The sequence below is a fragment of the Falco biarmicus genome, chromosome 5 (assembly GCF_023638135.1).
Source record: "Falco biarmicus isolate bFalBia1 chromosome 5, bFalBia1.pri, whole genome shotgun sequence".
NCBI classification, from domain to species: Eukaryota; Metazoa; Chordata; class Aves; order Falconiformes; family Falconidae; genus Falco; species Falco biarmicus.
In genome coordinates this window covers 53928472-53942748 of record NC_079292.1, presented here as the reverse complement: position 1 = coordinate 53942748, position 14277 = coordinate 53928472, and the positions used below count along the sequence as shown (strand labels likewise).

The window sequence follows — 14277 nt, the reverse complement described above, 5'->3', positions numbered from 1 at the left end:
GGTCAGTGTATAAGAGGACATTTTAATTTCTGTGTCTGTAGATGTGAAATGTGTTAATAATGTCTTGCATGACAGCAAGTATACTGAATGTAAATGAAACTAAAATATCTCTTTAGGGAAGAAAATATTTTTCCTTACATAAGATAATTATCAAAGCTATCTGGAATCCAATTTTCTACAAGATTAGATACATTGTTTCTGATATTTTGGAATCACCCCAATTTTAAAAATGATTGTAATTTCTCCGGTGTTCAAGGCATCAAGATGAAAGTAAATAGAATCTGAATGCTGGGTAAAAAGTTTTTTCTGAACACTGGAGAAAAAAAAAGGTGATTTTTTTTTTTTTTAGTTGCAGTTTGTAAACAGAGGACAAACTGACAAAAGAGTGATGGTGAAAGGGTGAGACAGAAAAGGCTCAGAACAGCAACAGGCAGAACCCAGTATGGAAGCTTGGGTTTCTGAGAAGGAAAGAGGCTGTAGAGAGTGGATGACCCCAACTGTGCTTTATAGCACAGGAGAACAGGTATTTTATTAATTTGTGCTGAGAAGATATAAGGTTTTATAGCCTTGTGAACCTCCTGAAACATCAATATTTGTATAGCAGTCTCCTGTGAGAACCAGTTTTTAATCTGTTCTCTCCTTGACTCACAGCAGGAAATTGAACCAAAATCTCTCACCTCATGAAAGAATATGATACCTACTCTGCTTTGGAGTAAAAATTTTGAAGCTTCTCCCTCAGTCTCTCCCTTTGGATCTATTTCACTTTACATAAAGTGTTTAAATTGTGTGAGCAAGCAAGGCAAATGTGTAGTATTGGTAATTATACTGCTCATCTGGAAGGTGGTACGTAAAGAAATGTGTAAACACTTTGTATGAATTTTTCTTTTCCAATTTCTCAGTTCAGTGGCTGCTTTAAAAACATGTGTAGTGTTTGCATAGCACACTAATTTCTAGGATGCTGTGACCTTTGCTTATGCAGCCCAATTTTGCACTTGCCTTTTTTTGGCCATATATATATATATATATATATATATATAAAATTTTTTTTTTCCTAAATTGTCACATAATCTTCTGATTTCTGTGGCTGCCTGAGCACTCAGGATCTGAGTTCAATATCGGCCTCACAGGCAGCATGTGCTCACCCAGACTTGACACTTTGTCTGCCTCCGCAGTAAGCACTAGGGACTTTTTCAGAAAGGACCTTTGGCCTTCATAGAGATGTATCCTGGTCATCTTTTCTGCTAACTCTAAATACTGCAAAGGAGTATATGATAGCCGGAGGCCTAGAACCCATCCCTGCTACTGGCAAACATGCTTGCCTTGGCACTGTGAAGCATGGGATGCTTCCAGTTTTTTTCCCTCCTGGCACTGACAGTACATCCCCCAACGGCAGTTCAGTGTCCGAGCATCCACACAGGAGGGCAGCGTAGGTGGGCAACTGCACTGCAGCAGAGGCTATGTCGAGACACCCCAGTGATGCCTATGGATCCATAATTACCCCTCATGGGCTTCCCTGCTGCACCAAGACAGTATGGTTTTGGGTGAACTTGTATTTTCTGAGCCGAGTGTCGTTTTGTCATATTTTTCTGTTCATTTGTTTTTCTTCTTGAAAGGAGGCTGTAAGAGAGAAGTTATACCTTAGCCATTTTTGAGTTATCATGATGATCTTTGACTCTGTTTTTTTATGGGTTGATCTCTTCCTACTGCTGCTTCTTTATTTGAACTTACAGGGCTAAATCCATCTGTAGTGTGACTCCACTTAAAGTCAATGCAAAACCACCAGGAATGGATTTGACCATGTATTTGTTTGTGATCTTACAGCTGGTTGCTCTGGTAATGATTACAATGTGTCACAAAGAAAACATTTTGTCTTTATGCACTGAGCAGACACCAGGAACATTTTAGTACTTAGAGCAAAACACAAAGATTCTTTTTTGTGCAAATGTTTTCAATTATAACAACAAATCAGGGAAAGGTGAAGATGAAGATAGCAATTAAACTTTCATTTTGTTTTCTGGGTATGCAGATATTGAATTATATGATACCATAGTGTACCTGAATCCATGGTCAAAACACCTTTGTATAAATGTTTATGGTTGTGGTGGTTTTGCTTGGTTTTAAGTGCAAGAGCCCAAATCAAACACTAAGACCATGTGAGGTACATCAGAGCAAGTTCCCTTATGCCAAAAAGGAATGCTCCATTTTGCACCTTGTCACAATGTGGGAAGTTTATTAAATATCCCAGATGTGTTCTCATGTGGGAAAATATTAAAATTCCAGTAATTAATTTCTTCTTGACATTCCCCTCAGTCTGAATGCTGTGGAGGATACAGAATAAAGCCCTGCAAGTATCTCTGTGTGGGTGGGCTACGTTTGTGCTACGTTTCAAGAGTGGAGCCTAAACATAATAGTGATAACTGAGAGCCATGAGTTAGTAGACTGGATAATCAAGGTTCTGTTCTCTTTACATTTTATTTATATCTTTTATTTATATAGGTAGCTACATTTTTAAGACTTCTGTATATATTGTAGAATTCTAAAATAAGCATTTCTGTAAAGTGCCTACAGCTTATCTCAAATGGTTTTATTTTGTTAACCATACAGATCAATATAAAAATAAATATGAGAAAGTGAGATTTCAGCTTCAGAGCTATCACTATTTTTAACTGGCTGACAGCTCACCATCTGCTTATTGTCAAAACCTCTAATTTTGATGTCCTTGTTTTCCCAATACCTGGCTGAGCCTGGGACTTGAATACAAGAATTTCCTTAAGTTCAGTCTAGACAAGATGGGGACAACAATAGTTTGTGTGGGAATCTTTTATTCCATTTCAGTCTACCCTTTATCAATGCAAAACATGCTTTATACATTTTCCCGTATTTCAGATTTTAGCCCCCCAAATTTATCGAAGGCTTCTTTTCACCTGTGCAAGCAAGAACTATTATGACATTTTGTCTCAGTCTCTTCTTTTTTTTATGACTATTAATACTAAATGAGATCATTAGATGTCCCAGCTGAACCTCCTGACTTTTAGGACTGAAGTTTGATATCAACGTGGTTAGGAATTTGCCTGAAGAGGAGGTTGCAGTAGTTTAACCCAAGAGATTTATTAATGTTGACTTTAGTTACTGTGTAAAGAATTTTCTGAGCATTGCCTGAGAACATAATAATGAGTGTATTTTCAAAGGGGAACATAATAAATAAAAATGGAACTTTTTGAGAGAAAGATGCTTCCTCTTAAACATTAATTTTCTATAGGCTATCCATGCTGTGATTAAAATTTGCAAACATTATGCCATAAAAATTAGCATAATTACATTAAAAAATGCATGTCAGTTGCAAAACATGTTCTTCAATTAGTAGTCAAGTATTTTCACATGCACATATCCATTTTGTATGGGACAGCTTGTAAAGCAAACACCTTTCAGGTGTTTTTGCAACCTATTCATTAGCATGTGAAAATATGACTCACAAATGTGATGTGAAATGACCTCCTGCCAAGGATACCTGCAGCTGACTGCTGGCTGCACGGGTGCTGAACTGGGTACCAAGAAAAAAAAGCCCAAGCAGAGACTGACACTGGGGACATGGAAGGAACAGAAGGTGTAGATGTGTGTCTCAGGCCATGCTTGGAGCAGCCCCCTAGCACTCATTCCCACTGTGCGGTGGAGGGCCCTGCTGTGCATGAAGCCAAGCTCCCGCCCATGGAACAGGCAGCCTCAGAGTTCAGCTGAGGCTGGAAAACCCTGTTTTCAGGGAGACAAAATCTTGCATCTCTGGCTGGCAGTGACTGATGGATTGCAGTTACCCAGCTAAGCACTGAACTCAACAGGGGCTAAGGAGCCTCAACACTTGCAGAAAAAAAGGTCTTCATAACTCCTGAACTCAGCAGGAGCTTTAACCCAAGGCTCCCAGTTTGTCACAACAGCAGGATGTTGCTGATCCATGGAGAGATGCTGTCCTGCAGACATGAGACGGAGGTTCATCTCTTCGGAGCCAATTTGTGGTTTGGTGGTTCCTGCGAAGCTATTACAGCCATTTTCAATGGAGCTAAAACACATGCCCCCATCCCAGTGGTACCCCTATTTTCAAAATTAGAAAAAGAATGAAAGCAAAATGGCACCTTTCTCCTGAAGGCAGAAAACCAGCTTTTGTATCCCTGCCAGCTTCTAGCAACTGCCAGCTGAGAAGCTGTCTCCATGTAAGATAAGTGCTGCTTTGTTACTGTGATGGTATTTCTGTAATCTGATGTGTGCCATTTGAGTGCTCTACAACTGATCTAGACCAGAGTCTAAACCAAAGAAAAGCATTGCTTTAAACATTCCATGTGTTGAATAAGAACAATTTTGGAAATATTGCTCAACACTACAAAAAAGATGATCAAAATCCAAGAAATAGTGTATTGTGTAAAACCACGAAATAACGTGATAGGATTTTAGAGTGAGGATGTGGTTTCTGATCTAACGAAGGTTTACAGGCAAGGTATATTAAAATCTTGGTAAGTGCAGAAACATTTTTCTGCAAAATGTCACCAGCATGCTCAAGCTTTCTTTCCCTCACCAAAACCCCTTCTACAAATTATTACTTTCATTACTTGATAATCAGAGCTGTAGCTCTTTGCTGTTGTTCATGCAAAACTGACAGGATGACTATAGATGGCAGCATTTGCCTTATAAAAACGGAACAGCCAGCTTCAATATACTCCTCAAAATTGATGAACAGCAAGTGTGTGGACAGACAATATTAACAGTCATTGATTGAAACTTTCTCTTGGACTGTAATGTAAGTACTAGCTAATAATTCGAAGTGTACTTTTTGTATAGGAATGTACCCCAACCTTAGAAAATACTTATTTTTGTGTTAAATTCTTTCAGTCAATCCAGAGGTGGCACAGGAATTTGTACAGCTCATGCAACTAAATTACCAGCCCTCTTTTTTTCTTCCTTCTTTTTTTCTCCCCTAGACTGATATAACTTCTGTTGTGAAAAATTGTCACATAGATACATGCAACTGCGATCTTGGTGGGGACTGCGAGTGCCTGTGTACCAGTATTGCAGCTTATGCCCACAAGTGCTGCCAGCAAGGAGCAGCGATTCACTGGTGATCTCCTCTGCTCTGTGGTATGTACCTGGGTTGGCCTCACACCAGAAGTCATCTTTGAGGCACCTTTGGTCTTTTGCTGCCCAGTAATAGAAATATGCCAGAAGCAGGTGGATAATAAATGTTCTTCACATTTTTCAAGCTGTCTGTGTGTTAGCTGTTAGTCTTACACAGCCAAATTTGCTGTCTTATTGAAGAGGACTGGCTGTACTCAGGGTGTGCCAGTGCAGAGACTGTTGGAAACTGGTCTACCAGATCTGAGGTACATCCAGTGGTCTATGTAGGGCTGCAAGGACTTTCTGTCCATTCAACTTTTCAATGGCAGTAAGAAGCGTTCTTGGCTGTAGAATAATTCATGTTTCAGGTCTGCTGTCATGGCGCATCTATTTAAATACAGCTGCATGTCACTGAACAAAAGCCTAAGGAAATAAAGTCACTGACTGAAATACATTATGGGAAATTAAGCTTCCTCTGATGAAAGTAAACTTTAAATTTTCAGGATGCAGATATGCATAGATCCTGTTGTTACTTGGTAATAATAATGTGCTTGTTTTCTTTTTCTTTTAGCTTACGACTGTGAATATTACAATCAAGGTATGTAGTATTTGATATTGCTGTCTTTGATTCATCCTCATATTTGTGTACCTTGCTGAATACACTTACTCTTCATGTTTTCTAGCAAACCAGCTAGCTATATGCTAGAAACAAGCCTGTACTCCCCATTCCAAAATCGAATCCATTTTTATAAAGCATTTATTTGCAGATAATTCCCCACATTGACCACTCTAGAATACAGAAGGCATCTTTGAAGTAATATTCTATCATCTTTCTTTCTGTATGATGCTATTTTGAGATCATTATCTTATACACACACACACACATGCACGCACACCCACCTCTATTTTGTTTCTCCTTTCAAAATGAATACCCAAGAGATATTATTATTATATTGGTTCATTCAGACTAACCCTGGAAGAAAACATAGTAAACATTTCTCTCTTTCAAAGGTTAGAATTATTTTTTCCTTTTTTTTTTTTGGTACTCCTCATTTGGTTATGTGAGTTTAATGACCTCAGCAAAGTTAGCAAAAGAATTCCCCATGGGCCTTTCTGCTTTATATCCAGGGACAGAGGTAGCATGGAAACAAATATCATAGTAGTTGTAAGCAAAACAACACATCTTGCATCTCAGATGAAATATGATACAGTGCACACTGCAAATAAAAGCCTTCATAGCTTGTGCTGAGAAGAACCTCTGTCAGCTGCAGCAGTGGTAGAGGTTCTCTCTTTTCTGTTCTCCTCGTTCCGTAGGGCAGGATCGCATAGTCACAATCCCTTGAGCTCACTGGACCTTCAAATCCATTGGAAAGGAGAGATGACTAGTATAAGCAGCCTGGAGTGTTGTATATTATTTTGTGACATATTCCTTGTTTATTTAATATCATTAGGTCATTATACTGACTTCTTCTCTCCTGTTCTGCTATGGGTAGCTAAAATACCATTCTTCTGTGCAACATCTCATGTACTACTTGAGATTTTTCCTATATAAACACAAATAGACAATCCTACATTAGTAAGGAATTCAAATGCTGACACAGAATTGTGCCTTTTAGAAGGTTATACATGGTTATTACCATTTGAATTCTCACCTCACTGAACTAATTGCCTTTGGCACAGGTAAATTAAAGTCCTTTTCTGCAAAAATTAATGGGGTGGATATGATGCATCTCTGATGATACTGAGTTGAGATTAAACAGAATAATAAGTAATATGCTATGATTTTTGGAAAAAAATAAAAAAGCCTCAAATTTTATGAACATTTGTCACACTATGCAATTATCTTCTGGGTTTTCAGTATGAAGTGGCTTACTTTGTTTTATTTTTCTTTCTTTCATTGAAATATAAAAGAGATTGCTCAGGTTCAATTAAAAACTCATCTGAATTAATTGATGGGCTTTTTCTTTGACTTGGTATATGTAGTTTTAACATTGCTTCTAGTTTTAATGAATGAAGGTCAGTATCCCAGCTGTGTTGAATGATCTTAGTAATCCCTAATGTCTCAATTAATAACCTCATCATATTCAGTGTGTGGGTGGATTAATGTACCAAGCAGCATATCTTGGCAGTCAAGGAGATGCCCTAGAAGGATGTTATCTTGTGCTTGTACTTTAAATTTCAGAACTGGGGCCTATTATATTTTGAAATTGATAGGTTTCATGCACAGGTTTCACAAGTATTGTACCTTAAGGAATGGTTCCTTAAAATGAGAATGGTATTCATTTAATAGACTCAATTCCTGTGGCATCCTGTCTTATACTTGGATACTGTGCATGTGCTCAGTCGGGAGCAAGATACTGAAAAGGAAGGGAAACTTGACTAAATGCAATGATATGAATGTGACTTTTGACACATCTTTTTTAGTGACTTGCATCCTATAATGAGCATCACATAGTGGATGATTTTTTCCCCCTCCATGGAGTCTGGCCTAGTACAGTAACAGCATATAGATCTGGCTGGGTATAGTTAAATTCTCCTAATTTCTTTGCAATAGGGAATTTTGTCTTACTCACAAAGTATAAGGTATACTGGTTTTGGCTTGGATAGAGTTAATTTTCTTCATATAGTTAGTATGGTGATATATTTTGGATTTGTGATGAAAATAGCATTGATAACACACCCATGTTTTAGCTACTGCTCGCAGTGTCAAGGCCTTTCCTGATTCTCACACCGCCCCACCAGCGAGTAGGTTGACAATGCACAAGGAGCTGGGAGGGGACACAGCTGGGACAGCTGACCCCAACTGACCACAGGGATATTCCATACCATCTGACACTGCAGTGGTTTACCCCCGGCTGGATGCCAGGTGCCCACCAAAACCACTCTATCACTCTTCTGCTCAACTGGACAGGGGAGAGAAAATATAAAGAAAGGCTTGTGGGTCGAGGTAAGGACAGGGAGATCACTCGGCCATTACCATCATGGGGAAAACAGAATTGAAAACATGGGGAAATTTGTTTAATTTATTACCATTCAAATCAGAAAAACACCTTCCCCCCACACCTCCTCTTCCAAGGCTTAACTAATTCCCAGTTTCCCTATGTCCTCCCCTTGAGTGGCACAGGACAATGGGCAATGGGGGTTATGGTCAGTTCATCACGTTGTTTCTGCTGCTCCTTCCTCCTCACACTCTTCCGCTGCTGCAGCGTGGGGTCCCTCCCATGGGAGACAGTTCTCCATGAACTTCTCCAATGTGAGTCCTTCCCATGGGCTGCAGTACTTCACAAACTGTTCCAGTGTGTGTCCCTTCCATGGGGTACAGCCATTCAGGAACAGAATGCCAGCATGGGTCCCTCATGGGGTCACAAGTCATGCCAGCAAACCTGCTTCAGCGCAGGCTTCCCACGGGGTCACAGCCCCCTTCAGATGTCCCCCTGCTCTGGTGTGGGGTCCTCCATGGGCTGCAGCAGGACAGCCTGCCTCACCAAGATCTTCACCACAAGCTGCAGGGGAATCCCTGCTCAGGTGCCTGGAGCACCTTCTGCCCCTCTTTCTTCACTGACCTTGGTGTCTGCAGGGTTGTTGTTCTCACATAGTCTCACTCCTCTCTCCTGCTCGTGCAAATTTTGGTTTTTTTTTCTCTTTATCTGCTATACCAGAGGTGCTGCCACTGTTGTTGATTAGCTCAGCCTTGGCCAGTGGAGGGTCCGTCTTGGAGCCAGCCAGCATTGGCACCATTGGATGTGGGGGAAGCTTCTGGCATCTTCTAAAAGAAGCCACCCGTGTAGCCCCCACCCCCCCCACCCCCCCCATCAAAACCTTGCCATGCAAACCCACTACAGACGTCATGCTCAGCAATAAAAAATGGGGAGAAAGTTTGCTGGGGCTAGTGTTGTTCAGGGTCCAGCTGGCATCGGTCAGCTGATGGCGAGCAACTGGTGTTTTTTGAATCACTTTTCTTAGGTTTGTTTTCCTTTGTTTTTCTTTTTGAACTTACTAAGCTCTCTTTATCTCAACCTATGAGTTTACAAGTTTTTTCAGTTATTTCCCTCCGATTCTCTTGGGGAGCAGAGTGATCCAGCGGGTGTGTGGTGCTTAGCAGCCTGCCAGGGTTAGTTAAGCACAGTGCTGAGCATGGTTTCACCATCAAGTGGCAGCAAAATACCTTTTAGGACTAGGACGGCTCCTCTGATTCCTTTTTTGTGCTGCATGATGTCAAACTGTTGAATATTGATGGAAACTTTATCAATTACAGCTCACTTATGCTTTTGCTCAAGTCATAGGCAAAATGTCAGTCAATATGTAGGGATAAACATTGAAAGATTTGAGGATAAAGAGCCTTTTTAAGATAAATTGTCTCACCACTTTTCTAAAAGTGGTCATTTTGTGGCAAGCTTGTGGACTTCATGTGTATATGAGCTCCAACATAGTTTCTGTATAAAGCCATAAGTTATTTCATGCGGTTTTCTTCAGAAATTGATGTTTAACTTCTAGCTGAGCCAAATCTCTTCATTATGAGAATTCCTTCCCTCTTGGAAGAGTCATATTTGAAAGGAGCTGTCTTAGATTGGGAAGGGGTTCAGTCTTTTCACTGTAAGGATTAAACTTACACATTTTGTTTGTTACTCACAAGGTGAGGTTTTAGAAGTATGCTGCTCTTGGTTCTTTCAATGGGATATAGTGACAAAGATGGATGCTGTTATATCTGCATGTATCCCTGTGAGCCTTTCCAGCCCAGCAGAAATAGCTCCAAGGGTTTGCTGAGGACCATGGTTAGGCCGGCGCTATTTTGGCAGTGGAATCAGCTGAAGCTGTTGTCACTGTTACATTGGCATGAGCTTTTGAATTACGATGTGGTAAACCAGACTGGAAAAATTAGCTGGTTATTTTTCAGCTGGACCACTTCACCGCTGAAGCACTTAGGATGGCATAATAAATGGGCAGTAGGGGGGCAGGAGCGAGTGGTTTGTGGGAGAGGATGAACTAGACAGCTGCTTAAGCAATATTGCTGCCAAAAGTTGAATTAGGGCTGAATCTGAAAACTGTTTTGTGGAGGGGAATTGCCTTGTAGATCTTAGAGTAGCTTCAGTGTCTGTTATTAAAGTTGCTCTGTTGTTCTTTCAAAGTATAGAAATAAGGACTTGTAAAAGACTACACACCATATCAAAGCAGCCCAGATTGCTTTCTTATGCAGGTCATTTTGTGAGGACAGCCACCCACATTTTTTTGTGCTCACTTTGTATCTGTTTTATTCCGGGCAGCAAGGAAAGAATAAGGGAGTACATTGAACAGATAGATAGACCCGCTCCAGTGTAATACCTTGAGGCACTGAGCTGTAGTTCCAAACGGATTTGATTCCAGGTATGGTGAAATATTTAAGGCAATATATTATGTCAACAAAGATTTAAGTTTTATATGTTATGCAAGGAGGATTTTTCTTTTTCTCTTTGATTTTTTCCTTTAGGTCTTGATGAAGGACCCTATATTTTAGCAAGTTATGGAGAGAACAACACAATTATAGGAGCCAATGTGTCCAGTAGAAGGATATTTCCTCTGCCTAGAACTGGAGCATATGAAAATGTATTTTTCAGTTTCATGATTACTCCAGGTCTTTTCAAAGATAAAGATTTATGTAAGTGTTTTCAACAATTTTGCTAATGGCAATTCATATTTTTCAAACTATATGAATTATTTTTCCTGCATCTTCTAAAGTAGTCTCTATATTTTTAATTATTAGAATTGGTGAGGATTAAGTGGCCAATTTAAAAATTGAGGAGGAATACTGATTTTTTGATTTTTTTAAAAAATATTGGAAAACCCCACTGTCAGCTTTAAAGTTGACTTTTCAAAGATTGCTTTTGAATTATTGCAAAATACAAGTGTTCCTTTGTGAAAAAAAAAATGAGTTTTTATAACTGGAAACTGAAAAATTGTGTATCTAGCAAATATCAACACTGAAGGTAAATGCAGGATATTTTTGTCTCCAGTAAAATCACTTCTACTTTATCTTTTCCTCTTTATTGTGACTTTCAGTGGACTATAATATGTGCAACTTAGAACAACCAATCTGTCTCCTGCATTGTTAGTGAGCAGCGTCTCTATACAATGTAGAAGGGAGTTTCTTAGGTGAACAGTTATTCTTAAGCTCTATGTTTCACTCACCAGAGACCGATCCAAAGTATGCAACCAAAAATAAATAAGTATTTTTCCTTCTTCATATATATTCCTGTCTTCATATGCATTGGGTTTGTGCCAATTAAATCAATACAGATTTTGTCAATGCTTTCTCATGGATTTTAATTAGTTGAAAAAATCCCATACCCTCAAAAATCAACATAGAGAAAGGCTGTCTTCACGGTAAGATTTGAAACTATATTCACAGTTGACAGTTTTGCAGTAGAGAAATTAGGGTTTTAGATATGATTTTGAAATAAGAAAGTATATGGAACAGAAGAATTAATTCAGTCTTGTCAATTCTCCAGCTGATGTAAAGTGGAAGTAAAACATTCATTATATCAGTACATCATGATATCATTACACATGTAGTTTTCACATCTGTAAGGAATGAGATAGTATTCATCTAGATTAAAGACACTTCAAGATTTTGTTCAATTGGAAAACCAAATATAAAGTCAGTCTCTGTCCAAGTTCTTAAACTTTCAGAGAATTTTCTTCACCTTTGATTTCTGGCGTGGGTAGAGCAAATAGATGGTTGAATCTTTCATTTGGCCACAGATTTTCTTACTGTATTGCTCAATATGAATGTAGGTAAAAAAAGCCTGATCTCAAGGTGAAGTCAAGCATGCTCTTAAAATATATGCATGATGTTATTTGCTAATGGAATTTTGGTACAGCTGAACTATCAGACAATTGTCCAACTTTGATAAAAACCTTCCAGTTTGAGACTGCTTATGAATCATTTTGAAGGCTGGTAGCAGTAAGCTGAATGTAGTTTTGATCTGACTGATTAGCTGTCTGGTGGCCCTGGAATATGTGATCATTTGAGGTCTCCTTTAGACTCTGCATTTCTAACTTTTTTTGTGTTACATAAAGCTGAATATTTTTTTTTGGAGAAAAGCATTTCTATAAAAGGAGCCACTTAACAGCCAACATATAGATTTTAATCTCACTTTTAAGTTGTTTTCTCTGAAAATCTTACTTTTTTTTTTTCTTCTTCTGTGGAAGCTCTCTCGTTTCCCTTGAATCTGCTGAAAGACCAAACTACTTTCTGTACTTATACGACAATGAAACCGTTGGGTCGGAACAGGGGCAGGCAAGTGCCTCCTTTCGGAGATAGGCCACCTTCTTCCACCACCAAGGTCTCTGGAGTCCAGGGCTCAGTGCCTTCGAACTGCACAGTAAAAAAGGCTTTTTCATCATTCTTACCTCATCCGGTGTTAAAGTGGCAAAGTATGATGATTCAGAAGAATTCAAATGTTTGAGTAGCTTTAGTATTGAAGGTAAATTTTGCATAATGCCCAGGGATAAGTACGTTTGTTTTCTGCTTGCCTTCAGAGCACTTGTCTTTCATCAGTAATAGTAACTACTTTTCATCCTATTTAAAATGATTATTCTGTCTTTGTCTTCCATTCTGCCTCCAAATGCTATTATTTCCTAAGTTTTGCAGCTATGATGATCACTTTATCTTTGAAACATATTTTCATTGCTTTACTCTTTCAAAATTAATGTGGCATGTCACAGAAAGATGTGTGTTAATGTTTTGTTAGTGAGCTATAGATAGCTGTTCTTTTAAATGAACGGGATAACTGTATTGCTTCTGCAATCAGCAGTACCTTCACCAGGTTTTACTGATTTTATGGTTTTTAAACAGAATATACAGTCAGTGAGTAGCTGTTTGTATCTTTGGAGCTTCAGTGTCTTTTAGCTTGATTGAATTTTAAATACTTCAAACTGAAAATGAACAAAACCTCATCTATTTGAAAGTTCTCAAGAATTTCTGTACTTAGTTGATATTTTTTCATTTTTTGGAAAACCCCAATGTACATTATAGAAACAGCTACAAATTTATAGCTTTTTGACTACACAATCAATAAATAATACCTTTTCCTTCTTTCTCAGAACTCAGTGCATCTGTGCCTTATAGAAGAGCGTGTGAATGGTGATATGAATCTTATGCTAACCCTTGTGTTGAAACATGCAGTGATCTTGAAGGAATAGCATGTAAATTCCTTCCCCTGTAAGTAAAATTAAGCTCATATTGCTACTGTAATTTTTTTTAATGTGTACCATATGGGTTCTGAAAATTACTGCAGCTGCGATATCCATTCCTTTTCACTCATTCAAATTTCAGTATCACTCTTGTAAGCAACTCTCAGAAGTTACGTGAAAATGTCTGTAACAAGCCTCTCATTTCCCACAGTATACATTCCTGTTTACATGTGATCTTCCAACAGAAGAATAAGAGGGTTTGCATTTAGCTCAGGGGATTAGCTTCTGGTAGTTGTTAAGTAGAAAGCTATTAAATTAAATGAAGGCTATTCCCTTCTATGGATTGATATTCACATCCTACATCAGCATCCCATGATGCTGTAAATTACTATCCTTCTGGTGTTTATATGACAGAGATCAAAACCTGTAGGAATGGTAAGAGTGGACCAGGCCCTCTCCTGTAAGAGGAAGGGACTTTACACTAAGAGATGCTCATTGGTATGACCGTGAGGGATTTCACAGGGCTGATGTTATCTTGTTACTTAGTAACAAGATTTCCTGCCTCCCCAGATCTTTGGCAGCTATGGAACCACAACAAACTAAAAGAAAATATACCTAAAAACTCAAGGCATGAAATTGAGTGGAAAATTGTATTTTAAATTTCAGGCTACCTCCCTAGGCATATGCAGTTTATGATTGGGAATGTTAGTAATATTGCTAATTTTCTCTGTTGATATTCCTAGCTTTTTTCCATATGGGCATAGTGGTTGTTCATATCATGATTTTCTTATTAAAAATCTCCTAAAAATGAAAAGTAATGGAATTGATGGACTTGTCTACATTCTCCTATGCTGAAAGTGCACAAGAATGAGACTTTCTATGGAGTCAGTCTAAGTATTTTAACATCTCAAATGAACATATTTGGGTAAAACAGAAGTCTTGTGGAGAAGTTCTTCATCCGATGGAAAACCTTTCTGCTTAGGAATCTAAGCTTCCACCTGGTTGTGGAAG

At 38.7% G+C, this 14277-nt stretch overlaps 1 pseudogene; it reads left to right on the top strand.

Annotated features, from left to right (window-relative positions):
- The first annotated feature begins 3933 nt into the window (after positions 1–3933).
- The window catches only part of LOC130149811 (otogelin-like protein), a 35773-nt pseudogene continuing 25429 nt past the window's right edge, over positions 3934–14277 (top strand).